We start from the raw sequence: 26787 nt of genomic DNA on the forward strand, positions 1-26787 counted from the left end.
AGTACACGTGGAAGCTACAATTAATTGGAACAAAAGTGTTCATTGAGAAGCCAGCTCTGCTATTCCCTGTAGGCAGTCACAGAGAGAACAGCAGTGCTTGTTAAGTCGATGAAACTGTGAGAAATCAATGACTAATCTTGCTCATGACTTGTGCGAATTATGAGCACAGAGCATGGGTTGAACTAATTTGTACTATGATATATGGATCAAACCTGTCTGTCCATCATTTTTAGCCACTGGCAGGCCTGTATCTTGTTACATAGCTAACAGAGTGAACCGTATGCTATAAAGCATGCATATGGTTCATACTTTGCTGTCAATAATTTATTCTTTTAATGATACTACAAAGAACTCTGTGAGAACATGTGAGACTTGTGAATTAATATGATAAAATGCTGAAAAGACATGTCCTGTTTTAGTCAATGGCTAATACTTTTCAGAGTTTTAAAACAGCAACAACAACAAAAAAATATGAATTCTGACCCCGAAGGAAAGTCTACCTACAGTGTGTTCATCAAGGAGACTGCAATAGTGTCTGAAGCACGGCAAACAGAGGCCAAGTAAATTTCTGTAGGAATCAGAGCTTAGGATTCTATACACCTTCAATGTAGATAATATGCTTTGCTTTACCCATCAACATGGGTTTATTACATTTAATTAATTAATTAATTAATTAATTAATGTGTGTGTATGTCCATGCATGCAGCATGCTTGTGCAATCCAAGGGGGACCCCTTCCTCCATGTGATAGAACTGAAGAAACCAGATTTTGTGGCATGTACATCTGTTTACCAAGAGAAGCATGGTACCGACTGGCCCAGATAAGTACATGTTTATAATCATTTGACACACTTAACAACCAAGGTAAAATATGCTTTTAAAATCACTGGCATAGCACTGATAATTCTGAGTAAATTCTATAAGGAAAAATTGTTGAAATGCCATTTAAATGCAATTCAAAATAAGTGTGGGGATCATTTTTTACTCTTACTGTGAAGGTTAATGAGTTCTACAGTATAGATGAAAGAACACACATTCTCTGACAAAAAGTTGCTTCTTAGATTGCTATGTTTGTACCGCAGTCCAGAGACGTATCTTTCAGTATTTCTGTTATTTCACTGGATAATTATTGATAACTGTTTTTTCTTCCCTGAGAACACTAGCTCATTGAAGACCCAAACAGCCACTTTTAATGCATCTCTTTCGTTCTTTACAGTGGTCATGACAGATGCTCAGAATATTACGAATTGATTTACAATTGTAAAATGATCATTCTCAGGATACTCAACTTCCTCACAGACCATCACTCTAAGTATCATGCACCACCTTCATTGTTACAAAGGCCTCTTTAGAATGTGCAGTGTGTTTCAGACTCTGCAGTGATAACTCTGATTCATCTCTCTAAAGTGCTAGGAGAATCTATAAACCAAAGGATTCCCCACAGAATCTTTTCTCTAAGAAATACATTACAATTAAGTGTCTTTCCTATATCATGGGGATACGATCTAATCCAGATAGTGTTACAGCAAATCCTGGATCTTAACTTTGCCATAAACATGGCGTAGAGAAGTGCGAATCCTGTCTTGTTCTTAGGCATGCATATTCTATTTGGTGGGTTGCTAAGATACACAAAACTTAAAAGTACTGAAATGTAATTTGACTCTTTAAAAATAGGCAAGGCAGCTTTCCTACATCTGACAAAATTAGTCTCCAGGGAATATACACAATCGCAGCGGATCATTTATACTGGTTACTTTGTGTTCCTAGTCAAATACTATTCTGTAAAGATTTTAATTTTACGTTTTGATATTGAAATAAACAAATTTACTTGCAAAACATAGATGCACAACTCTGTTGACTCCTACCCTTCATTTATGGAATCTGTAGGGAGCATCCTGGATATATTCAATTAAAGCTGCAGCAACTGATTTTATAGTCTTAGGGTCTCTTCCACCCTTCCCACGCTCAACCCTCAACCCTGAACAGAGTAAGGTGACATCAGCAGGATAAATTTCATTTTATTTTCAAGTGAAGTTGTGATAAAATTGTGTGGATCCACTATACTGTACTCTTTTTTTTTATCTTTTTTTTTGGATTTTTTTTTTTATTAACTTGAGTATTTCTTATATACATTTCGAATGTTATTCCCTTTCCCGGTTTCCGGGCAAACACCCCCCTCCCCCCTCCCCTTCCTTATGGGTGTTCCCCTCCCAACCCTCCCCCCATTGCCGCCCTCCCCCCATAGACTAGTTCACTGTGGGTTCAGTCTTAGCAGGACCCAGGGCTTCCCCTTCCACTGGTGCTCTTACTAGGATATTCATTGCTACATATGGGGTCAGAGTCCAGGGTCAGTCCATACTGTACTCTTAAGTTACAAAAACATTTTTGACAATTGTATCTACTCTAGTTGACCGAAATAACAAGCACAGATGTATTTCAAAAATACAAAATATTGCTCCTGTGGATCCCAAACTCAGGTATTATTATTTGTTTGGTAGTTTTTAATATTTCAATGCTGAATACAATTTCTAATTTATACCTTGGCCATGAGTCTCACAATTCATTCCTCCATGAGAACCAATAGATAGCTGTTTTTTCATTTGTTTTTATAGATTCCTGGTCTATATATAAGGCATGAAAATACATGATTAGGAAAAGTTATCTCTATAAGTTAGGAATATATGTCCATAGGTAGACTGTAGATAGACAATAACTAGATAAATAATAGAAAAATACATGTATAGACTATTTTAAGAGACTTGTATCTGAAAATGATAGATCAGCCTCTCCTAAACTTCTGCTAATCCCTAAATTTCTACCTATTTTTGTTCTCACAACGTTGCACATTCCCTTTAATTTCTCTTATATCATCGCTTATCTCAACCATTGTAGGTTTTATTTCTCTTTCCCAAAGCCTCTCATTTTATGAACTTCAGAATTCCATCTTTTCCGGTTTCTTCCTCATTACCTTCCTTGGTCTATGTGAATTTCTTCACCACCTCAATTACCACCTATACATAAGTAACTTCAAAACATTTTTTTCATGCCTCTATGAATGCAAATCTCTGAAGTTGTTTTCAAAGGGGACATTCAGGAAACCAAAGTCATTTTCTAATGCTCCATATCTGCCATCTACCTCTGCTCCACAGCTGTAACTCTTGGCTATAACAAAGCCCAGAGGCTAAGAGAAGTGGAATCGAATGATAGTGAAGTCTTTTTGCTGCAAATGAAGGACAAGAAGCCTCTGCTAGACTATGATAATGTGAAAGACATAGGCTGTAAGCCCTGCCGGCTTTGCAATCAGGAGGATGCTGGGAAGCCTGTCTTTAAGCAGATGTCACAGGAGCTTGCAAAAGCTGAGTATGCCAGATCAGCCACTACAAGCAAGAGGCTTTGATATTGGGTTTACCTGGCTCTGCAATGAAATAAAAAGAATGACAATAAGAATAAGAACAAATGATAATAGCACATACCATGAAATTCAGAGAAAGGACTACTTTCTCCAAACTAATGAGAACTTCTGATTTTATTTATTTCCCTCTTTTTTTCCATTTATTTTTTCTGTCTCTCCCTCTCCCCTTCCTCTCCTCCTCCCCCTCCCTCTCCCTCCCTCCCTCCCTGGGTTTTCTTACTAGTGGTCGGCTTGCTGATTAGCTATCTTTACTTATGTTTTATGTGACAGAAGGTACTGTGGGAAGACTGGTCACACAGCTGCCACCACAAGTGGGAGAACCTCTGTGAGACTGTGGTTGTTGTTTGCCTGTGTAGTATGAGCTTTGCTCATCGCCCTATGAGAGGACTGTTCTTTCCCCTCATCATTATTACATCCTGCTCTTGTATCCTGTAACAGCATGGATCCATTTCCATACCTCCCTTAGAAAGACTGGTGATCCAACCTCCATTTGACTTACACATTTTCATAGCATTTTACCTTCTAAAGACAGCCAACAGTCTACAGGAAAACAGATAAAAATTGAATTAAGTATTATTACCTCGACATGTGCTAGTTATGGAGATAAATATCGGAATGATTTTTTTTTATCATAAAGGAAGTCATCAGGTAAAGCTAACCTCACAAATGTATATGTTAATATTCTATCATGCAGGATAATCTACACTGCTGTATATGTCTTTATACTTGAGATAAAGTTGCTTTCCCCTGCTCTTTATGGTGCAGGTCTTACTCATACATGACTATTCTTTATGCCATGTCAGCAGGGCAGAGAACGTGCTGATGAAGTTCCTCCTCGGTGTGATCCAAGCATCCCTCACAAAACTCCAGTAAAAGGGGGATATTAATATTAACCACTCTGTAGATGCACAAGTGCATGCAAAAGGAGACTAAAGTACACTTTCGCCAGTACCGAACCGAGGAGCCACGAAGAAAAGGAAAAGCCTTGCAACTGAGTCTGAACCTTGACCTCTTAACTGGCATTAGGTGGTTTCTCATAATAAACCCCATACACACAATAATATCAAACCCAAAAAAACTGAGAAACATTTAGACAGTCATATCTTGGAGTAACAGAATATATGTATAAAACTTTCCTATGCATCTACATGTTATATTTATCTCTTCTCTCTTAGGTTCCCTCCTATCCCACGTTGATACAATCAACGAAGGCCTGGGACTGCAAAGGCTTTTCATGAAATAGTCAACACCAGGCATAAGCATGTTGTAGTATCCCTAATATATACAGGAGGATGAGGCTATCCTGCTAATGCATCTGTGTCTGATTTCAACTGGTATTTTCAGACTTGGAATAGAATGCTGCTTGATTGTTATTTTGGCTGGCGATCAGAGATACTAATCAGATTCTAGGCATGTAAAAATATGTTCTTCATGCATAGCTTGAAGAGTGTCTGGAATCCATGCAAAACACCCTTATGGTTATCCTGCGGTGCTGGCCATCCTCATAGTTCGTAAGCATCATGTGTGATAGCCCTGCTAATTTCTTCTCTCCTTTAGAAAGCTATTCCTAGGGAGGAGGCTTTACAGTGATATGTGGTTCAGAGGGCATGTGTGCTCAGTGCCTAAAGTACATGTCTCCAGCAACAGGAGTTTACCTCTACTTCTGAAGAGCAACAACGGGCGATAGCAGTAGCCTCCATGTTCTCTGAGGCTCTTGAGAAACTCTAACCAACAACTTAAAAGAAGACAGTTTATCCCTACTGTTGGGGTTGTCTATGACTTTCAGCTCTTTAAAGGAGTTAGCCCAGATGGGTAATTTTTATTTAAACTGTATATGCATATTTATATACTGACTCCTTTGTATTATAGGTACTTTTAGATAGATAGTTAACAATACGATATGACTTTTAAAGACATGCTTATTGTTTATTTTAATACCCCCCCCCATCCTTCCTTGCTCAAGAAGAAGGAAAATATAACTGGTACTGGAAACTTAGCTAGCTACCTAGGGCTAGGTAAAAAAAAAATCTACAGCAGCCACTTCATTAAACCAGCATACTTCTTAGGTACATTGTAAATATTTGTCCTTATACCACAGATGAGTGTGGTCCTCAGCCCTCCTCAAGGAAGCTGCTTATCACAACAGACAGAGATCATTGCAGAAAAGGACAAGCAATTAAAATGCAGAGCTGTGGGGTTCAATCCCAACGGACGCATGTACAACACAACTATACTCAAGGCTCAGCAAATAGGGCAGAGAAGGAGGGAAAGATTGCTGGGGCAGAGGGTTATCACAGAGTCTGCTGTAAGCTCTGTCTCCTGGCAGTGTCAGAAGCTACACACACCAAAATTCACCGACATGACTGCCTAAGCGTGAACTGAACAGAAACAACAGCAACATGCTTGTGTGGATGGGGAAAACCTGCAAGAAATCAAACATGCACAAAGAACTCCAGAAATGCTGAGACCTTCATAGGTTTCCCCACAAAAGAGCCTACTAATTGATTATCCAATACTCTTTACAACTCTGGGAAGCCTCCAGTCTTAAAAGACAGTGAGGAAGCATTGTTCTTGCAAAGGAATCTGGAAATCTCGGAAGGCTCACTTATAACTCCAGTTTTGGGAAACCCAACACCCTTTGGCATGGGTCAGCCCTGAAAACATACATACATGTAACATTATGCAGAACGATTAGGTTGTATTTGTTTGTGTGTACATTGTGTGTGTGTATGTATGTATGTATACATATATATGTACACATGCATGCATATATGTATATATATAATTAATAAAAAGAGGTGATGATTTCTGAAGAGATCAAGGAGGAGTATATGGAAAGCTTTAGAGTGGGGAAAGGGAAGGGAGAGGGATAAAATGAGATTATAATCTCAAAAACTAAAAGAAATAATAAAATAAAATCTATCTGGTCTGTCTTTAATAATATTCTATAGTAGTGGAGAACAAGCCAGAACACTGCCTTCTGTTTCTAAATATCCTAGATAAATGGACAAAAAGTCTCCATGAATACCTAATTGCTCAGACCTCCAAGACCTCAAACAGACAGTATCTTTTTAGCTTCACTACATCTCCCTCACATGTACATATAGAAAAGTAGAAAATTTGATGAAGATAAATAGAATTGCTTTCAGAAATCCAAAAGTTTTCAAGGTCTCCCAATTCCACAGCAGGCTGGAGTGAGACTACTGAAAGTAAAAAACAACAACAAAAACAAAAAACAAAAGAAGGAAAAGCAAACAAACAAAAACAACAACAAAACAAAGAAACAAACAAAGAAACAAACAAACAAAAAAAAACCTCATAAGCACATGGATAAGACACACTTCTGAGCCAAAAGTAAGAAATGTAAAAACCTGGGCCACAGCTGTGTCAATGTCTTGACTGAATAATTTTAGAGAATCATGGTGTATAGAAATAGACAATAAAAATTCCCCACCCCAAATCCGATTGCTAATCATGAATGCATCTAGCTGCCTGCAGGTGCCAAAGGGTGTTGGGTTCCCCAAAACTGGAGTTATAAGTGAGCCTTCCGAGATTTGCAGATTCCTTTGCAAGAACAATGCTTCCTCACTGTCTTTTAAGATTGGAGGCTTCCCAGAGTTCTAAAGAGCTCTCAGTGGGAACAGTGTGCGCGGTGCCTTTCTCCTGGTAATCTCTGACCTCCTGTTGTAGAGCCTGCTTTTTAGACAGAGAATAGTTGGATCATTCCGCCCACTTCAAAGCATGCTTAGCTGCCAGGGGAGATGGCCTGATCACAGGGGTGGGTTTCTGTCGGAGACTTAACCATGACCCTTGGGGCGTGTTGAGTTCCGGGGCTTCCCCAAGACAGGGACTTCCACCCATCATCTGTGGTGATGGGGGGAGCATTCATGACCTCCTCTGGCAATTTTGTTCCAACTACATCTCAAGCATTTGATCTGAGGTCTTCGCGTGTTTCTATGTCTCCACATGTGGACCCGAAAAGATAGATAGATGGCTTTTACATTTTTTTTTAATTATGGCCATTAGACTGCGATGCGGCTCAGCATAACGGTGTTCGAACGGCCCTGGGTTCCATTTCCGGCACAGCTAGACAAAGAAGCAGATAAAAGGAAAAAGGTGTCTTATTGGGATTGTTTGGTATTTCCGGTGTTTCCAAAATATTTTCAAGATCTCCTCAAAATAGAATTCAATAGGACTTACAAAAATTGACAGAAAATTTCATAGACTTTTACTCCTGAAGAACGAGCTATTCCTCAGTATCTTCACTAAAATGTATTATTCATTCCCCCTCTGAGCGGTTCCCTTTCGTATAAGCTCTTTGCGAGATATGTAGGTAGGTACATCTTAAATAGTCACCCATGACAGATGTGATGGCCGTAATTTCAATTCTCGCCCTTCCCTCCCTCTGAGGAGGGAAGCATTTTCCTTCAGTACTCAGATAACAGCACTTCATCTTTCTCCCTAAGTGCTGGCACACATTTGCCATTTCTGATGACATCATAAGGTCCAAAAAAGAAAAGGCTGTGTTGTATAACCAGCTATATTTACTAAGGAAGAAGATGCTAGAAGAGGTAAAATAGGGCCCCAGCTGCCAGGAAATCAGAGCACGCAGCCTTTTCGCTTTCCACAGAGCTTCTTCCAGATATGTAAATATTTTTAGATGGGGGGGTTGTTTCTGTATTTTGATGTGTCTCTGTGTGTGTGTTCTGGTGTGAATATATGTGTGTGTGATTCATTTGTGTGCTATTCAGAGGCCCCGGGGGAGATTGAGTAGCTCCCATGTTCTCTGCCTTATTCTCTGGAAACAGTCCTTCACTGAACCTGTGAGAGACTTGATTTTTTTCAGCTAGGTTTTGCAGTCAGCAAACCCCAGCGATTCTCCTGTCTCTTCCTCAGCTATCTCCAATATTACTTTGGTCACCTGGTTGCTAGGACTCTAAACTTGTGTGTGTGTGTGTGTGTGTGTGTGTGTGTGTGGTGTGTGTTTTACAAGGTCCCTGAGCTCAGGAAAAGCTCCAGTAAAGAAATGTAGAAGGTGGAGTGTATTTTTCTCATTGCGTTTCCTATGAGCATGCCAATGACAAAAATATATAAATATTACAATACCACATGGAAAAGTGATAATGAATTAATACATTAATTTGTACCTTAATATACTTTTAAAAAAAGAAAAACTGGGGGCTGGGGATTTAGCTCAGTGGTAGAGCGCTTACCTAGGAAGCACAAGGCCCTGGGTTCGGTCCCCAGCTCCGAAAAAAAGAACCAAAAAAAAAAAAAAGAAAAACTGTAATGGGTACTAGGGACTCCTTTTTTTTCTTTAGCTTCTCAACTGTATATAAGATATATGCCCATATACAAATATATGCCCTTTCTGTTTTCTTTATTCTCTCATTTTAAAAATTAGTTAAAAGAATGAGTTTAATGTCTAAGCACCATTACTCAGCTTAGTGAAGTATTTCATGAAAACTGAAGCAAGCACAAAAAAGAAAAGAAAAAGAGAAAAAGTTACATTTGCGGTTCTTGCTTTTCCACTAAATTACGTTTTAGACACTCATAAAGTCACAGTTTTCACATACTGAGCTAGAACTGAGGCAACTCAAGTTCTTCAGTATTTGCAGTGTGCTGCCATTATGCCTACTTTATCTACTGGGTACTTAAGGGACATGCGTGTGTCACCAGCAAAGACAGAACTGCACTAAAGCAAACTCAGAAGGGATGGAATGCTCCTCCGTGTGTGTGTGTGTGTGTGTGTGTGTGTGTGTGTGTGTGTGTGTGTGTGTATGTGCGTGTGTACATGCCTATGTGTGTTTATGTAGCAGTAATTCTGTCCAAAACTTTCCAGAGTGACTTCTGTGTATTTACAGTATGCAACATTCACTAACAGACAGTAATTAAAGCGTATCCATCTGAAGATCGTACACATGTTATTAAAAACTAATAATTAACCATAGCAACTGCGGAGTATACAAACCGGATGCTAAGCCTTTGCCCGTCCAGAGTGTTTAGCTTGATACTTGGAGATGCTGGTGGGCTGCCAAGCGTCCTCACTGCATTCTCCTGCTCTCTCTAGATCTTCTCACTGCACTGCCTTCACCCTGGCTTTGTACTTGTCTTCCACAGTCTCATGTTAGCAATCTGACACCCGGAAGCTCGTCTCAGTGGTTCTGTTTGGTGTGGATACCTGGCAGAATTTACCTTTCATAAGTATACAGAAGCTGCTTTTTACTCTTCTTAAGTAATCAAAATCAGAGGGTTTCTTTGCATTAAAATGATGAATGGATTTATACTGTTCTCCCAATGGTTCTAGGGACTCTTTCTTTTCTTTAGGTTCTCAACTATATATAAGATATCATATAAAATATATGCAAAGTAACAAAAAATAAAAGACCCCTCCTTTTTCATTTGGTATCACAGCAACATAAGGGAAAGAAGATAATTGTCACAGCAAAGAAAGGTTCTGCTGCTACTCAACCAAAATGAGGCCACTCGCATCCATTTCTTGGGCCATGAGCATCTGCATGTTGGGAAGATTTCGTGGTATCTGTAAGTCTCATAGCATGACTATTATAACAACATTTTCTTCTATTAGGTTGTCTGAGGGATAGAATTGTACAATTCATGTTGGAAGGAGGTCTTCCTTTCCCCTAGAGACTGAGAAAGGCTTCAAATTTTCCAAGTGCCATTATTAAAATCATCATCATAATAATAATTAGAGAAAGATCACAGAAGTCACCTCCAATCACACTCATCCCTTTCTATCACACTCAGAATTCTTCTACCTTCACAAAAATCATCAAGCAGTTAGAGTTGCCACCCATGTAAAATCTGACATGTAAGACATCTAAGGGTTGGAGACTCGACTCAAGTCAAAGACACAATACATTTAATAAGAATAATTTTTAAAAAGGCAAACCAAAGGCAATCTGCATGGTTCAACAGTTCAATGTGAGTAACTCTCAGTGTGCAAGGATATCCTAGTATTATAAAGACCTGGTATGATGGAAAACACTTGTTAGTACCAGTGCTTTGAGAGGAGTGGACTCTGGACTAAATATGGCCGTACTGGGGCATCACCATCAGTACACAGTGAGCTTGCAGGAGATCAAACATTAGATAAAAATGCTTGATTGGGTGGGAAACAGCCCTCTGATGGACAATAAGTGGATGAAGCCTTTGCAAAAGCAAAAGGTTCCTCAAAAGCCTTCATAAATATATGGAACAAGGCACTGGACCATTTGTAGGTGGTGACAGAAAATGTTTTATCAGCTGAAAAGGAACCTTCTACCATTTCTCCAACTCACTTCAAGTCCAGAAAAATTAATTAGGAACTGGAAACTTTCCCACAAGATTATTTTATGTCACTTAAATATGATAATATGATACAGTTGATTCACTGGAAAACCAGCAACATTGCCATGTTTAATATATTATGTTTTCCTGGTATTAAATAGTCCAGGCTTTGTCCTTAATAAAAATGTACTTCTATTAATTGAACCCGCTCTTCCCTTTTATGGAAATAACTGTAAGTGCCGATTCCACTGCTAGTTTAATTATGCTTTAGAATTCTATTATAAATGTTTTGTTTTTGCATATTTGTCAAGGAGGTGTATCCCACTCCTACCATTTGGGCTTTATTTGGCGAATTCTAATGGTTCTCATGAAAAAACAAATGTTAATGGTTATCAACGTCTCTATCTTGCTCTTCTTCCCAGTTAAGCCTGCAGACGTTGCAATTTCTGCATGTATGTTTTACTGGCTTCCTCTGCAAAATAAGAAAATATTTAAAATCCATTTTCAGCTCATCTTCAAATTCCACTGATCTCATTCAGCTTCTGCTTGGGTGGGCACCATGCCAGGTTCCAATACGATGATCTGCACTTCTTCCCTGAATTACAATTTTTCTCTGCTTTGGTGAACCGTGTTCTATAAATTCCATCACATTTCACACACAGATCAACTCGGCAGATTTAGACAGTCCTTCCCATTCACACATTGCTGCACACAAAATTTCATCAAATGTTTTTGCTATCTTTTTTTATTTTGCAAATGAAAATATGTTCTGAAATACTCTTGCTGAAAGAAACAAGAAGGGATTCCATGGAATGTTTTTGATGTCACCTTGAAGAAATTGTCACACACCATCTGCTGGTTTATTGAGCATACAGAGTGTCAATGCTGATGAATTCTACTTTAATAAATGACACATATTGACAGTCATGAACCACGTCCTAATGATCACATCCATGCCAAGATGCCTTGAAGAACACCTGCTTTAAATTACACATATGTCTTTCATAGTTATAGAGTGACTGATGGTCTACTCATCTATTGTTGTTTGTTCAACTAAGTGTGGGTTTTAATGTACCTGACAAGCAAGAAGGTTATGTCTTCTCTGCCTTCATGGTCCTTGTGTCCCCTAAGGATTCTTTCTCTGTGAGTATATGTAGGCTACTATGGCAAAGACAAGAAGATTGTTCCATAAATAATAAAGACAAAGCAGAGAGTTATGAGAAAATTGATAAGCAAATCAAAGATTACTTTACAATCTTAGTTGGAGAACTGGCTCCTGGCTGAGAGACTGAAGCATTCAATCAGAAACCGGGTAACCAGCATTTTGATATTGTTTTGCATTAATAGTCAGTTCCATAGTGTTTACACTGCTGCTATTGGAGACACCACACACATACACAAACACATGCACACACACATAGACACACACACATATCCACCAACATGCACACAATGCACACACATATACACATGCACACACACGTACACATACATATATATACACACAAAAACAGAATTAAGCTTGGAGAGAAGATTTTGTGGGCAAAGAGTTTGCCATGAAAACATGAAGACCTGATATGTATCCTCAGAATCCATATTAAAATAACCAGGCACATAGACACAAACCATAATCTTATACTGCTAAGGCAGAGACAGGAGGATCCTTGAGGCTTGTAGACCAGTGAGTCCAGGTAAACCAGTGAGGTCAATGTTCACTGAGAGACTCTATCTAAGAAAATGTAATGAAGAGGCTAGAGAGATGGCTCCTTAGTTAAGAGCACTTGCTCCTCTTACAGAAGACCCGGCATTTGCTCCTGCCACTCACCAAATCTTTGTAACCATTGGAAAATTACAATCCTTTGCAATTCCAGTTTCAGAGTATCCAACAGAGCCTCTGCCCTCTGTAGCAACCAAGCACATATGAGAGGTACATAAATTCATGCAAATAAATACTCATGAAAATACAATACAAATAAATAAATCTTTTCAATAGATAAGGTGGGGTTATTGAGAAAGACACTGATATAAACCTGTGGTCTACACACACACACACACACACACACACACACACACACACACACACACACAAAGACAAGGTGCGGTTCAAATTAAATAAAAGGGAATATATTCTCAACCATTTCCTCATTTTTAACAACAAAATCTTAGGATATTAAAAACTGGGATTATAGGGAAAAGCCAGAGGGTATTTCAAATAGATTTCTTTCTAATTCCCACAGAATCACTCATCTATGTTATTTGAAAAGTCTTACTTAGAGTTGGAAAGATGGCTTAGTAGTTAGTGTGCTTGTGGCCTGTAACTTCAATTCCAGGACATCCCTCCCTCCTTCCCTCCCTCCCTCCCTCCCCGCCCCTCTGGCTCTTGTGTGCACACACACAAATAATAATAAATCTTTAAAAATTTGCATTTATAAACACATATCCTCTAATAATTAACAAACTAAAGCTTTTGATAAGATTAACCCTCAATACCTTTGCTTAACTGATGTCCTTTTCTTCTGATGTCCTTAAGATAGGTTTCTATAGTTATTCAAATAATTCTTGCTGTATTTACTATTCTGTGTATTTTGTTGACAGACCACTATTCAAAAGGAATTTCACCTTTTCTCTTAATTGCAAGTTTAATAAGAGTGTGAGTACCATGTACATTTTGTCATTCATTTGAAAATAAGGTGCTACTTAAAGACAAAAAGAAAAAGACATTTTTGGCACATCAACCTATCTAATTGGAAGAAAATCGTATTAGAACAGGACATGTGGAGGCTGCACCCACAGACTCTTCCTTAAGTTTCAGAGCAGTAAGTAACGCAGTCTAAAATAGAACATATAGAATGAGATTTCACCGAAATGAGGAAGCCGATGCGGTTATAAAAGCTTGTAACTTTAAATAGGAAAAAAGAATTGTCAACCTAAGTTTTAGAAGAGATTAAAAATCTGTGCTTTTCATTTAACAGGTCAGGAAAATGACTGGAAAATTGTTATTTTTCTAAATCTTCTTTTAACCTGACCATAACGGTTAGTTTCAATGGATACCTTGACAAAATCTAGAATTATATGGCATATGAGCCTCTGGCCATACTTTTAAGAGATTCCCTTGGCTGTGTAAATTGAAGTGGGAGGCTACCCTCCCCAGATGTGATGGTACCCTGGACCCCAGGCCGAAACGAAAGCAGAGATGGAGTTGAGGAGTATGTGATACATCCTTTGTTGTCATGAGATGGTGGATATTATATGACTGGCGACTTCCAATCCCTGATGGCATGATGTCTTTGCCCTTATGGATTGTATCCTGGAACTGCCACCCAAAATAATAGCTTTCCCATTAAGTTGTTTGGGAGAGGGTATCTTATCACAGAAAGTAGAGGAGAAACTAAGACAGCCAGTAGTTTAGAACATATTTGGTAGAAATGGGAAGAATGGGGTTTGTTTCTCTTTGTTTCCCAAAACAATACATTTCATCCAATAAATAAATAAATAAATAAATAAATATCCTTAAAAATCTGAGCAAGTGATCAATAATGTTTCAAGGAGAAATTGTTGATCATGCTTGGCTAGTGATTGAGGTTTTTTTTTTTAATTGCTTGAATTTTGGTTTCACTTTTTGGATGAGATTATGTACAAAGACAATACATTTAAATTTTTTATAAACATTAAATCCCTTTGTACAGAAAACAGCTTCTAATATAATTCTTATTCAGTGGCAAAAATACATTCAAATGAATCACCAACAAATAATTTCTTTGCCTACGTTTTAAAATCATTTCACTCATCCCCTTTAGTTTTGAAGCAGACTTGGAGTTTATTAAACATGTTTCTAAAACATTGCACAGAGTTAACAGAGAGATGATTAAGTAAAGACTAAATTGATCCATGAGTGGGTATGTGCTTCTCAAATTTAATTTAAGTGTTGAGTATCAGAAAAACAACAAGAAAAACAGCAACAAAATCCAACCAGATAATCATATAAATGTCTGATGGGTCTTTAGAAATAATTGTTGAATGAATAAGCTAATAGAATTCCAGAAACTCTAATTGGTCAGGAATAGTTCAGTCCAAAGTCTACAGTATACATCTCCAAGAAGTAGCATGAAATAAAATCTGAGTTCTAAATATTAAAGTTTATTATTAGATAACAATAAAAGTACAACCATGTACCTTTGAAACATAGAAGCTTATCTTAAATATTCGGACATAATAACATATAGTTCTGAGTCAGATATTTTTAAACATAGCAAGTTGCCATCCATTATGCCAGAAGGTAGCATTAAGAAATTAATTATTTCCTTTGTGTGCGTCCTGGAAATTAGCAGCCCTAGCTGTCAAATGACCTTGCAGACATCACCTCTGGAAGACACCATACTACGCTATGTATCATGTCGTCGGTACCCTTGCACTGTACTGAACTCCAATTTCAGGAGTTAATTATCTCGAAGACATCAATAAATCCTGTACATGGATATGACTCTTAATAACTGTGGATAATTTATGGCCTCCTACGTCAAATGTTGAGGAAAGCACTTGAGAATAGACTGTGAATTAAGCAGAGATGACATTTTGTGGGGATTAGCTGCTACTGACCTGGAATCTCAGGCCTATGGAATGTGAACCTGTTGATCAGTCACTAACTATTCTCCCTCAACAGGTTGCTGAGCGAACGTTCCGTCTACCCCCCTCCATAGCTTGTGGCTGCTGTGTCCGACATCTGGAGTCTCTACATCTCTCTCCTAACTGCTTCATGACCCCACCACCCAGAATAGGTTGAATTCTGCTCCCCTTCACACACACACACACACACACACACACACACACACACACACACACGCCTTCTGTGTTCTCCCGGGCTCAGAATTCTTCTCTCCGAGTTCTCCATTCAGAAATGGACATTAGCCCAGACATTCTTAGTAAGTGAATGTCCATTGCTATTAGTGACAGCTTTGAAAGCCTACATGTGTGGGCAAGGTATTTCTATGGTTACCATTCTATACTTGTCCCTGCATTGTTATTCTTGCGGTTTATTTCTTGTGCTTGAGCGTTTTGTACTTAAGTGTCTTTTGTTACCGATCACACTCCTCCAGAGACCGCACCCTTAATTTTATGAACCATCTAAGTTTGCTTGCTCTTCTTGTATATTAAGGATGCAAGTCGATTTGACTATTTGCTCAGACAAATTATCTGAACGGTTAATCAGTGATTATAGAAAAGATAGAGCCACATGAACAACAACCCGGGAAATAGGGGAATTGGTTTAGTCACTGTTTTCACGAAAATCACACTTCCTTTAAATTATGTATCTTTACAGATTGAAAAGGAAAACTGTTCCTACGTGGCAGTTACTAAGAGATGTTAGTTTTCAAAAGAATGGGACTCGGGGATGTAAATGTGAAGTTAAGTGAACTGGGTGTGGGCAAACGTATGACAGCATATTCAGTCTCGGAAACAGGTAGATTTTTGCCATATCCCTGTCCTGAGCTTTCACCAAGTTCATATCTATCCTTTACTTCTCATTTCTGCCCTATTCATTCATCGTGCTTTATCTTAAAAACCTTCAACAGCTTGTGGGGCACAGTTAGCGAGCAGATAGGTGGGGCAGGCTGTGGAAAAGGTCGTGGCGTGGAACAGAGGATTACATGGAGTGGCAGGTGGAAATACTGGAGTGTCTGCTGTCACTGGTGAAGTCAGGAGTAGCCAGAGCTCTGTTGGGAGGTAAGGAGCTGGTGAGTCATGTCAAAGGCAGCTATGACCGAACCCTTTCCAATCTGGGAATTAAAAACTGTGTGTACAAAGGGCAGAATTGCCCAACTGCAATCTGGCAGGAGTTACGTTACCTGCTTAAGAGATGAATGTCAGAATGTTTGAGGGATTCCTCCTACCGTTTCTGATGACAGGGAATTAATGAAGTCAGCATTTGGAAAACGGCATAGGGGCAGATTGAGGGGAAGTGCTTGATACGAAATCCTCGGACCTTGTAGAGAAGGTCAAAGCAATTTTATATCAGTAATGCAGAAAGATTAAAAAAAAAGTAAATCAGCTGGCATGAGTCTGAAGTTACATACAGTATTAGTCAGTTACCAGCATACTGAAAAACTCATTAGGGAAGTTAGCACAGGGCATACATGTTCCAAATGCTACTTAGAATGTCGATGAAGGGATGGTAGAGAAACAATTACCAAACGTGCATTGGGACTAAGAATCCTTAAACTACGACATGTTAGAAAGAGCCTAGGCCTAGACAATCTGGTCGTACTAATCAGTGGTTAGAGTAACCAAGACCTTGAAGCTTATTAGCAACCTGTACACATGAAACAATTTTTGTGCTATCTTAGTATCAGTCCAATCTTTGCATAATTCAACTGTAGGTGATTCTACTACTCACGGTCTCTAGCAGCCTGATGCTCTCACAACTGACGGGATGTTGATTATTCACAGTTACACATAGTTTTGCGTGTGTGTGTGTGTGTGTGTGTGTAAGGGTCTTTCAGTATTTTAACCTTGGCTCATGGGTTATCTTAAATTATGGCTGCCATAATTACACAGGGTACTAACGTGTGAAATCATGAAACATTTTGCTAATGTTTAGTTAATGTACAGACAACATCATTACAAATAGCAGTATAAAGTTTCAGGAGAGGGTCTGCCCTACGATGCCCAAAAACTCCCCCTAGAAAGTGAAAACAACCCTTAATATCTAAGGAATATTCATATTGAGATTTTATATTTTTGATTACTTGATATGCAGTGACTTGATGCAGACTAATGTTTTAGTCTACATTCACAATGTTTCGATGTTTTTTCACAAGTTCAACCATGTGTTTTATGTAGTTACCTCACCTGCTTTACTGTTTAATATAGGGATCATGACAAATTACAGGTATCGATTTCTCAAATGAATGGTATCACATGGTGAAAAGATAAACAAATAAGTTTATGTTTATTTTAACACATAATTAATCTGTTAAATTAAGATTATATACCTTACTGTACTAAATATTCCTGATGATCTTAAACTTAGATAAGGACCTAAAATTGTATGTGTGAGTTCTATGCCACCATAAGTGGCACAATATAAAAATATAAATAATGCTGCGTAGTTTTGGAAGATAAAAATCTAAATAAATTAGTAAATGAAATCAAATGAATTAAAAATTGGAAAACTCTTCTGACAAAAGCAGTACTCTAGGAGCGCACTGAAGGTAGCAGAGAGCAGCAAGAACAAGATACGCAAGTTTCAGTAAGACTCAGTCTGTAGGAGACCTTGCCAGAAGAGGGTGTTGCTACCTGACTGCTTATGTGAGGTACACTATTTTGCTAGAAACAGGAAATACAAACCAGAATGGTTTAAAACATCCATGTTGTATTAACCCACGTAACTGTAAACAAAACAAACCCAAGCCCCGTTCATTCAGTGTTTGAGGCACCTTTAGAAATACAGCTAAAATCCCAGGACAGAGATTGTCTTTGTAGCCTGAGTTCTGAAACACAAGTTTAATTCTTTTTTAAAAATGGCTTCTATTTTACTAGCAAGGTGCTGAAAGGAGATCCCTGGAACGGATGCCTCCTAGAGCACCTTTGCCCTGTGTAAGAGAATGTGTTTGTCTCAGCACGCACAGAAAATGTGTCAAGCGCCCCACTGACCTTCAATTAAAATATTTTTATTAAATTTTGAGCATTTTAAATGCAATATTTGGATCATATTCAGTCTTTCCTTCCACAGCTCCTCAGAGATCCATCCCCACCTCTCTTCCCGTTATCTTTTTTTTTGTTGTTTTGTCCACTAACTGATGTGACGTGCCCACTGCCTTGCCAACACATTCTATGTACGTAGATCATCTTAGGGTTTTACTGCTGTGAGCAGACTCCATGACCAAGGCAAGTCTTATAAAGAACAACATTTAATTTAAGCTGACTTACAGCTATGATGTTCAGTCCATTATCATCAAGGCTGGAACCCACACCCACCGTGACACACCTACTCCAACAAGGACATGCCTTCTAATAGTGCCACCACTCCCTGGACCAAGCATCTACAAACCATCACATAGATAAAGTAAATAGGTTGGAGCATAGCACCTAAACACTTTATGTGACTTCCATGAAATAATATATAGATCCAGTATCATCAACCATAAAAGAGTCTGGTATTAGTAGGAAGACAGGGTAATGGTTTGAAAGCCAGGAACCTTTTCAGAGCAGAGAAATACATGCATGCTAGGAATTAAACAATCAGGTTAAATGGATACAATCACTGGAACGGTGAGGAGTTATCTTCAACTGTGTTGTTCTATACCAGTGTTATTACAAAAGCTTTTTATGGTGGACACATAGGAAACAAAAATCCGAGAGAAATTCATAAAATTCCACGATCACATTTCGACCATCTGCTGCTATGGTAAAATAGATCACTACTGTTTTGAGTTTCAAATAATTCAACAGGTTTTCATTATTAGGTTTCAAACATTAAATATAATTATGGTAAGTGCATTTCATTTACAATGGTATGTGAATAAATGTTAAAGGAAATTTGATATTTAATGAATACTTACTCTTCTTGTATGTTGCAACAATCATAGCAAGTCTTATAAATAAGCACTATTTATTTGCAACCATAGTTATATAAACAAAAATACCAGAATGGGTGAAAAATGTCAGTTAAGGACTTGGATGAAAGTTCTAGGAAACAACTTTTAATTGGAGTGTGTTTGAAATTAAAATTTTAAATGAAATATGATTTGGTGGTAAACATTTCAAAAATAGCATATTTTAAATATAGTAAAGAACACAGAATATATCCTGTTGCATTAACTTCCCCTGAGCAAACATGAATAAATGTGTATTTACCTCAGGCAGGACACCAAGAACAAAATAAAGTATGATTCCGCCGAAGTTCAATGAGTTTAGTGGGCTTATGCAACAAACGTGGGCAAAAGTACCTGGAAAACACACAAACAAGAGTAACAACAAAACACACATTACACTAAACTCTGCAAAACTAACTAACTGATCTGAATTTCTATGATTGTAGAGGAGATTGGACGTTACAGGTTCAGGTCTAATTACAATTTATTCTGAACTTTCTTTAGAGCTCTTAAAAGCCGATTCTTGCCTACCATTGTGTTTGATCTCACATCCTTGTGATTAGTGGGTAAACCCTTTGGAATGTGCAAACAGGCAGCTAGCTTCCACCAACTAAAAGGCTCCGGACGCCATCAGATAGCCCCTGAGGCCCTTAGGTAAGATTTCTCTCTCGACTCTAATCCACCTACCTCCTTTTATCAGTAGTGTATTTGAAAAGTGTCCTGATTCATGATTTTTATTGTTCTGTTACTTAAAACAACAACAAGAAACCTTGAAACCGATGTCACATTAGAGTATGAATCCTGGGACGACAATACTCAGTGCCCCTAGGCCATGGTTCCACATACTTGTCTCCAGAAGCGACTGCTCTTTATCCCCTATTAGGCTGAGAGTTACACTTTTCTGTTGACATTTTTTAGCAGCCCAACGTGGGACACTGGAATAACAATACTCTTTTCACTGGAGAAATCAACCAGATAAGAACCAGGTATCGACATAGGCCCTCCGAGTCCGAAGAGTTCATCTTGTGCACACCCTGCCTGATGCACAGACAGTGTGGCACGCAGGTTACACAGCTGAGTAGGAATGCTGGTGCTAATGCACTCCCAGAAGCCTGCGTAGTATCTGCCACTATCCCTGAGGCCAGGCAATGGGGAAACAGCTCACAGTTCAAACCCAGCCTGATTTCTCCACGTTTTACAGCCAACACCTGCGGCAGTATTGTCAGCAATGAGGATTTACTGTGTCGCTAAGGCAGCCAATCAACAGTCAAGGTGTATACCACGTGTGGGCCTCTTGGGCTGTTTGAGCCTTCCCACAATGCAAAGGGCCAGCTTTGCCCCCGTACTGGGATTTTCAATTTATACTATGTGGTTAGAAAATGATTCTTCTTGGCCATTTAAGATAGATACATTAAAAAAATCTTTCTTATATGTTAACTGTCCTTTCGGCCCTTTCTCCAAACATTGTAAACATGTAAAACATGTAACACTCAAAATAGACTTGTCAATATCCATCCCAAGCAAGTGTCAGTTAATCTCAGGCATCAGCATCGAAGGGGAAAGTAAAGCGTAATAAGTTTCAATGTAGCATGAAAACTTCCCCTCACTTCTATCAAGTAGTCCTAGAAAAAGAAATATTGGGGCCTAGTGAGGTAGGTAAATCTATGTGCTATCCAGGCTGATGGACTGAATTCAGTCCCTAGAAACCATCTCGTGGAAGGAGAAAACTAACTCCCATAAGTTGTTCTGACTTCCACAACATGTGTGTCATGACATACATGCGCCTCCACTCATGAATGAGCGAATGAATGAATGAATGAATGAATGAATGAATAAACAAATAAATGCAGCAATGTTTTATTTGCTTACAGAGCACTTTGGGGTAAGTGGTATAGTTGGGAGTCACTGCCTTAACTAGCTCCCTAGAATCCACAATTTCCATTGGTCGTTCCCTTGCCCGATTGCATCCCATAGGACAAGCATCCAATCCTACTCAAAGGTGGTCGGCCTAGCACAGGGCCAGGAGAATATGAGGCTGCCCTCAGGCCTACTTCACAGTGCTCACAATGGCTTCCTGTGTCTGACAGGCTATGAGAACGCACTGTAGCTGCAGCTGTGATGAGGGTCTTTCCCTCAACTACACAGGGTTGCGAAGTAAGCAGTGGGTTAAGCAAACAATTTTCAAATACTTCTTTGTAGTAGAGATAATTCCAGGGACACTAACACTCCATCAGTGTGATAAGCTTGGTCTTTTTCATATATATATATATATTATTTTTACCATCCCCAAACTGTTCTTTTGGCTGAAATCTTTTCAGACATTCTCTAGTCCAGCATTTGACTTTTTGTCAGCTTTTCTCTTAGGAATTCCAACTCAACACATATCTTGCCACATTTGTTTTCAAGTAACCAAGGCAGACTCCTTTGTCTGCTTTGCCTATTAAAAACAAACAAACAACACAACACAACACCGACCAACTAACTAACTTGTAGAACCTTTATCTCAAGGAGGGACCAGTAATCACAACACTTCAGTTAGGTTTTCCTTCGCTGTGATAAATACCATGATGAAATTTAACTTGGAGACAAAAGGCTTTGTTTCAGCTTATAGTTCAACAAAGAGAAGTTAAGGTAGGAGCTCAAGCAGGGTAGGATTTGGAAGCAGAAACTCACGCACAGGCAGAGAATGAGAACGTCGAGAGGTTTGCTCTTCCTGGCTTGCTCAGCCTGCTTTCATAAAGCACCCAGGGTCACAACTCCATGGGCAGTGCTATCTCCTCTGAGCTGGGTCCTTCCACACCAATCCTGAATCAATGAAATGTTCACAGACTCGCAAACAAGCCAATCTACTAGGAGTACTTTTCTCAGTTGGGGTTCCCTTTTCCAAACTGACTCTCGTTTGTGTCAGATCAACCTAAAACTGGCTAGCATAACTGAGTTTCTCTCTTTCCCCAGCATTCAGACTAATTTCATATGTCCCATCCTGTAATTTCAGAAGCCACACCATGGAAACGACACCAAAGCAAACTCTAAAGTAATGAAATGCTCCCTCCGTCCCTTCATACCCCTCCCTCCCTCCTTCTTTCCCTCCTTCCATATCTCTTCGCCTCCCTCTCCATTTTTGTAAGTGAACTTAATGGCTTGACAGATTGGTGAGCGCTGCAAAGAAAAAAATCTAAAGAGCATCTGAGTGTCACAGGTCTGAGACCAGAGCTGTAAGATGTGACCCAGCTGTGCCACTCCACTCTTGGATATGCCAAGACTCTATATTCTCCTAGACGTGCTACCTCACCCATATTCATTGCTGTTTTATTCACGATACTCAGGAAAAGAAATAACCCCATGCTTCTGTCAATTGGTAGATAGATAATGAAAATGTGGTACACATATAGAGCATAATTTTATTCAACATCAAAGAATAATAAAATATGCCGAAAAAAATGAAAGTAGAGAAAAAGTTCTACTCAGTGAGTTAACCCAGGCCCAGAGGAACAAACACCAAAACACTCTCTCTCATACATTCGTCATGGCTTTGAATTTTGTGTTTAAGCTGTGTCTGGAGATGCTGGGAAGCTTGAAAGGATCTGTAAGAGGCAGAGGCAGTATATCTTTGTGGGAAAGGAAGGGAAAACACTTGTGATATGAAAGTCTAATGGGGGAACAATAGAGAAAGGAAGGGTTAAGCAGAGATGGGAGGCATGGGGGGAAAATGGGATGGAGCTTGATAAAATACAAAGTCATGTAGGAATCTACTAAAATATAAGGTAAGCAAAAGATCTGATATGTAAAGATCATTTAAGGAAGGTATCCTGCACAAAGGGATAATACTCATCTGAGGAGTGGAAGGTGAATAAAGGACAACCCAAAAACCATCTGTAAAACATCTCCTTGTGAAATGTTGACCACTGGGGTTCTCACAGCAGTGAACGCTATTGCCACTGGTCTGGTCCCACACCAGACCTAGGCATTATGACTCTCATTCTGAAAATGCCACACACTTGAGATGCAGGACACAGATGAACAAAGCTGGAACTAATGTAGAAGCCTCTACCTTATTGGCTAGCTTCTATGATGCCAGAAAAGGCTGTACAGGCTGCTGGTTGTTGTTGGTGGGCATCACCAGTCTTACCAAGGTGTGGACCATGATTACTACAATATGGACCTTTCGTAAAGATGTTCCCATTGGTATAGCAGTGACTTGGTTGTATTGGGGATAGTCATATTCTAATTGGATTTGAGACCTGCTTTGTGGGAAGAAATGAACATCTCAAATTGTAAACCTGAGGCAGAATCTATGACAGTTATGTCATAGGCCTACCATTATTAAGCTAAGGGGTTATTATAACCAAAACATCTTCTAAATATTTACACCCACAGACTAGTATTGCTATGAACTTTGGCCACAGAAGCTCCACCTCTTCCTGTAACAACAATTAATACAGAGATAGATAACTGGTCAAATGTTGAAAGTGTTCACTGCCGGGCTGGAGAAATGGCTCAGTGGTTAAAAGCACTGACTGCTCTTCCAAAGGTCCTGCAAATCCCAGCAACCACATGGTGGCTTACAACATCTGTAATGCTCATATAAAAATAAATAAATAAATAAATAAATAAATAAATAAATAAATAAATAAATAAGAAAGTGTTCACTGTTGAGTACTCGGGCCTAAATGGAACACCTATATTACCCCTTGTGAGACTCTGGACTACTAGAGAATGGAGAGGAGTTCTCTGAAATGCTGTCTTCTGGACATGGTGAGGACATGTAATCATGTGCATGGAACATCTATAGTTCCCTGCATCACACACAAAATAAAACAAGAGAGTAGGAGGGGGACCAGCCAGGAAGAAGAAGGGTATATGATCAGAACAGGAGGGTACATGATCAGGTAACAAGGTAGATGTGTTCACAGTGCATTGTATGCATAGTGTGTTTGAACTCATGACCTTAGACTAAGGCAGTAAGTGTCCTCATTATGGTAGCTCTCCAGCACCACCCTGCCCTCCTTTTTTGTCTTTTGCTGATAATAAATTTTTGGGCTAAGCAATGCATATGAAAGAAAGGAAGAGAGGGAAGTAGAGAGGGGAAGAGAAGGAGGGAGGGAGGGAAACCAGGGACAGATGAAAGGATGGCGGAAGGAAGACGAAGTTCCTTGAAATTCTAAATCCTCGAAATAAGCTTCTCTCTGAGTTTAAAAATAAGGCTGCTAACTTAGGTGTGGTTCAAAAGTACTAGAAAGCCAAAGTTAAAAAAGAAAAAAAACAGAAAGAAACCCTTTTGCCATTCTTATTTTATGTAGCAGCAGTCAGAACCCGGAAGGAGAACAGAAATGGATCCAGATTGACAGGCTGTGCTGCTGTTCTTTTGCACCATTCTGGTTTGTTTTGATTTACCTTGTTTTATTTTATTACTTGATTTAAATGCACACTTGCTGTCTAGTTACAGAAAAAAAAGATATGGATTTAGGTGGGATTTAGTGATGGGGAGGACCAAGGAGAAGCCGTGAGTGGAAGAAATGTAACGAGAAAGCATTGGATAAGAAACTTTATTTTTAATAATAAACAAACAAACAAACAAACAAACAAACACATAGATATCACATCCCAAAACACCAACACACAAAAGAACCAATTGGCCCAAAAGACTGGAAATCGTTCTCCACAGGGCTACTTGTAACAGCCATTCACAGTTGGGGCGAAGGCAACTGTTGTGGAACTGATCCACGAAGGAGCATGAGTCTCTTGGGCCAGCCCCTTTCTCTTAAAATAAGCTATCCATATTTCTCTTTGTAACCTTGTGTGTGCCATCCCTTTTATTCCAGGATACAGAACCCCAGAGGTGTGGAAGCTGTGCTCCCAACTCAGATCTCTGCCTCAAACAATACCACCATGGTGACTCTCTTGTGTTCTTACTATGAACATGATATCTTGCTAAGGCTTCTGGAGAAGAACTTGGAACTGGAATGCTCTGACAAGGCAGTAGAAGTCTAGTTTTGAAACACAAATATTAATATGCCGGTTGCCCTCTCCATCTGAATACAGATACAAAAGGGAGGCATTTACTACATTGTGCTTAGCAATGGTGCACACTGGGAAACTATGTTAAATTTAGACCTTGTTGATTTATCATGTCTATATTTTTAACTGATAAACATATCACAGATGATACTTGCTTCAATGTCCTCACAAAATACTTTGGAAATGTAATTATTTTGTATGTCTGAATAAACATATTCCCCCCCTTTTTTGCATCCACTGATGCTTTCCTCTGCCACGAAGCACATTCTCCTATCTACAAAGCTCTGACGTATGCAAAGAGGAATGATTATATCTTTGTTACAGACCCCTGTGAAGTAAAACCTACTGTGTGCTTCTTGGTTTTAGTAAGTGATGCTGTGTCATATTTCAGTCACGATTGCTTTTGCTTTTTTTTTTTCCTCTAAGATGATAATTCAGCAAAACAAAAGAGCTGCCATCCAGAACACACGTTGATATGCTTTATTGAGTACAGGATTCATGTTTTCTTCTTCTGCATAGAACAGCAGTTAAACTGAGGCACTGATGTCAGACTCTTGAATATGGTGGGTAGAATCCTTTCAAAAACTAAATCTTTTAGTGCTCATCTGCTTTTAGTCTTTTCAGACAAATTGTATTCTCATCAAAGTGTACATAATGGCCAGGAATGTTAGCTTGCACCTATATATAATTCCAGCACTATTGGTAAGAGACAATTCCAAAGGTCATCCTGGGCTACATCATAGGTTTCAGGAAGAGTCTGGGCTGTTATCAAAAATGTATCTAACACTCCAAAAATATAAATTAACACAAACTATGTATTGGGTGTCTCACTGTATGAAAATAGAATTTCTTAAAAAGAAAACTCCCTGCAGTACACATGTATACTCAAGAGCTTGACAATTCCTTGTGTGCATTATCCATTCACATGAGGGAGAAGACTTATATTACTAAAACAGTTGTTGAATACAGATATTTTCCCAGTAATCACTGAAATACTTTAGGGTGTCTTTAACATAGATTTGGAAATGTTAACTCAAGCAGTTTCACTGCCAACAACGAGAAAACGAAAACTTCCACGGATTATTTTTAGTCATGACATGGAAAGAGAAAACGGAGTGCAGAATTCGTCAGTTGAGGTCTTGTGACTGTGGATGAATTACAGGACTAGGCCTTTTCATTCCCCCATCTTACTTAATATTAATCCATTATTCAATATGTGGAGTTCAGTCCTTTGAAGATTGAATTTTCTTTGGTGTGAATAGTATGAATGCCCTTCTAAAAGAAGACTCACGGGCTTGTAGGGTGTTCTGTGGTAGAATACAAACTGGATATGTACAACGTCATGAGTGGGATGCCCAGTACCACCCCAAATCACCTCAATATTTTCCATGTGCAGACTGAGTAAGAGGTGGAACTTTGTAAATCAAGAAGTGGCCCTTAGCATACACCAATCTATTGTACCTTGATATTAGGTTTC

General features: G+C 38.9%; 1 long non-coding RNA gene across 1 annotated transcript; it reads left to right on the plus strand.

The window, feature by feature from the left end:
• The first annotated feature begins 7971 nt into the window (after positions 1-7971).
• On the plus strand, positions 7972-25536 carry LOC102548078 (uncharacterized). Its single transcript, XR_358099.4, has 3 exons — positions 7972-8057; positions 9826-9954; positions 25115-25536. It is a non-coding gene; the product is annotated as an uncharacterized LOC102548078 (long non-coding RNA).
• The last annotated feature ends 1251 nt before the right edge of the window (positions 25537-26787 follow it).

The sequence above is a fragment of the Rattus norvegicus genome, chromosome 11 (genome assembly GCF_036323735.1).
Source record: "Rattus norvegicus strain BN/NHsdMcwi chromosome 11, GRCr8, whole genome shotgun sequence".
NCBI classification, from domain to species: Eukaryota; Metazoa; Chordata; class Mammalia; order Rodentia; family Muridae; genus Rattus; species Rattus norvegicus.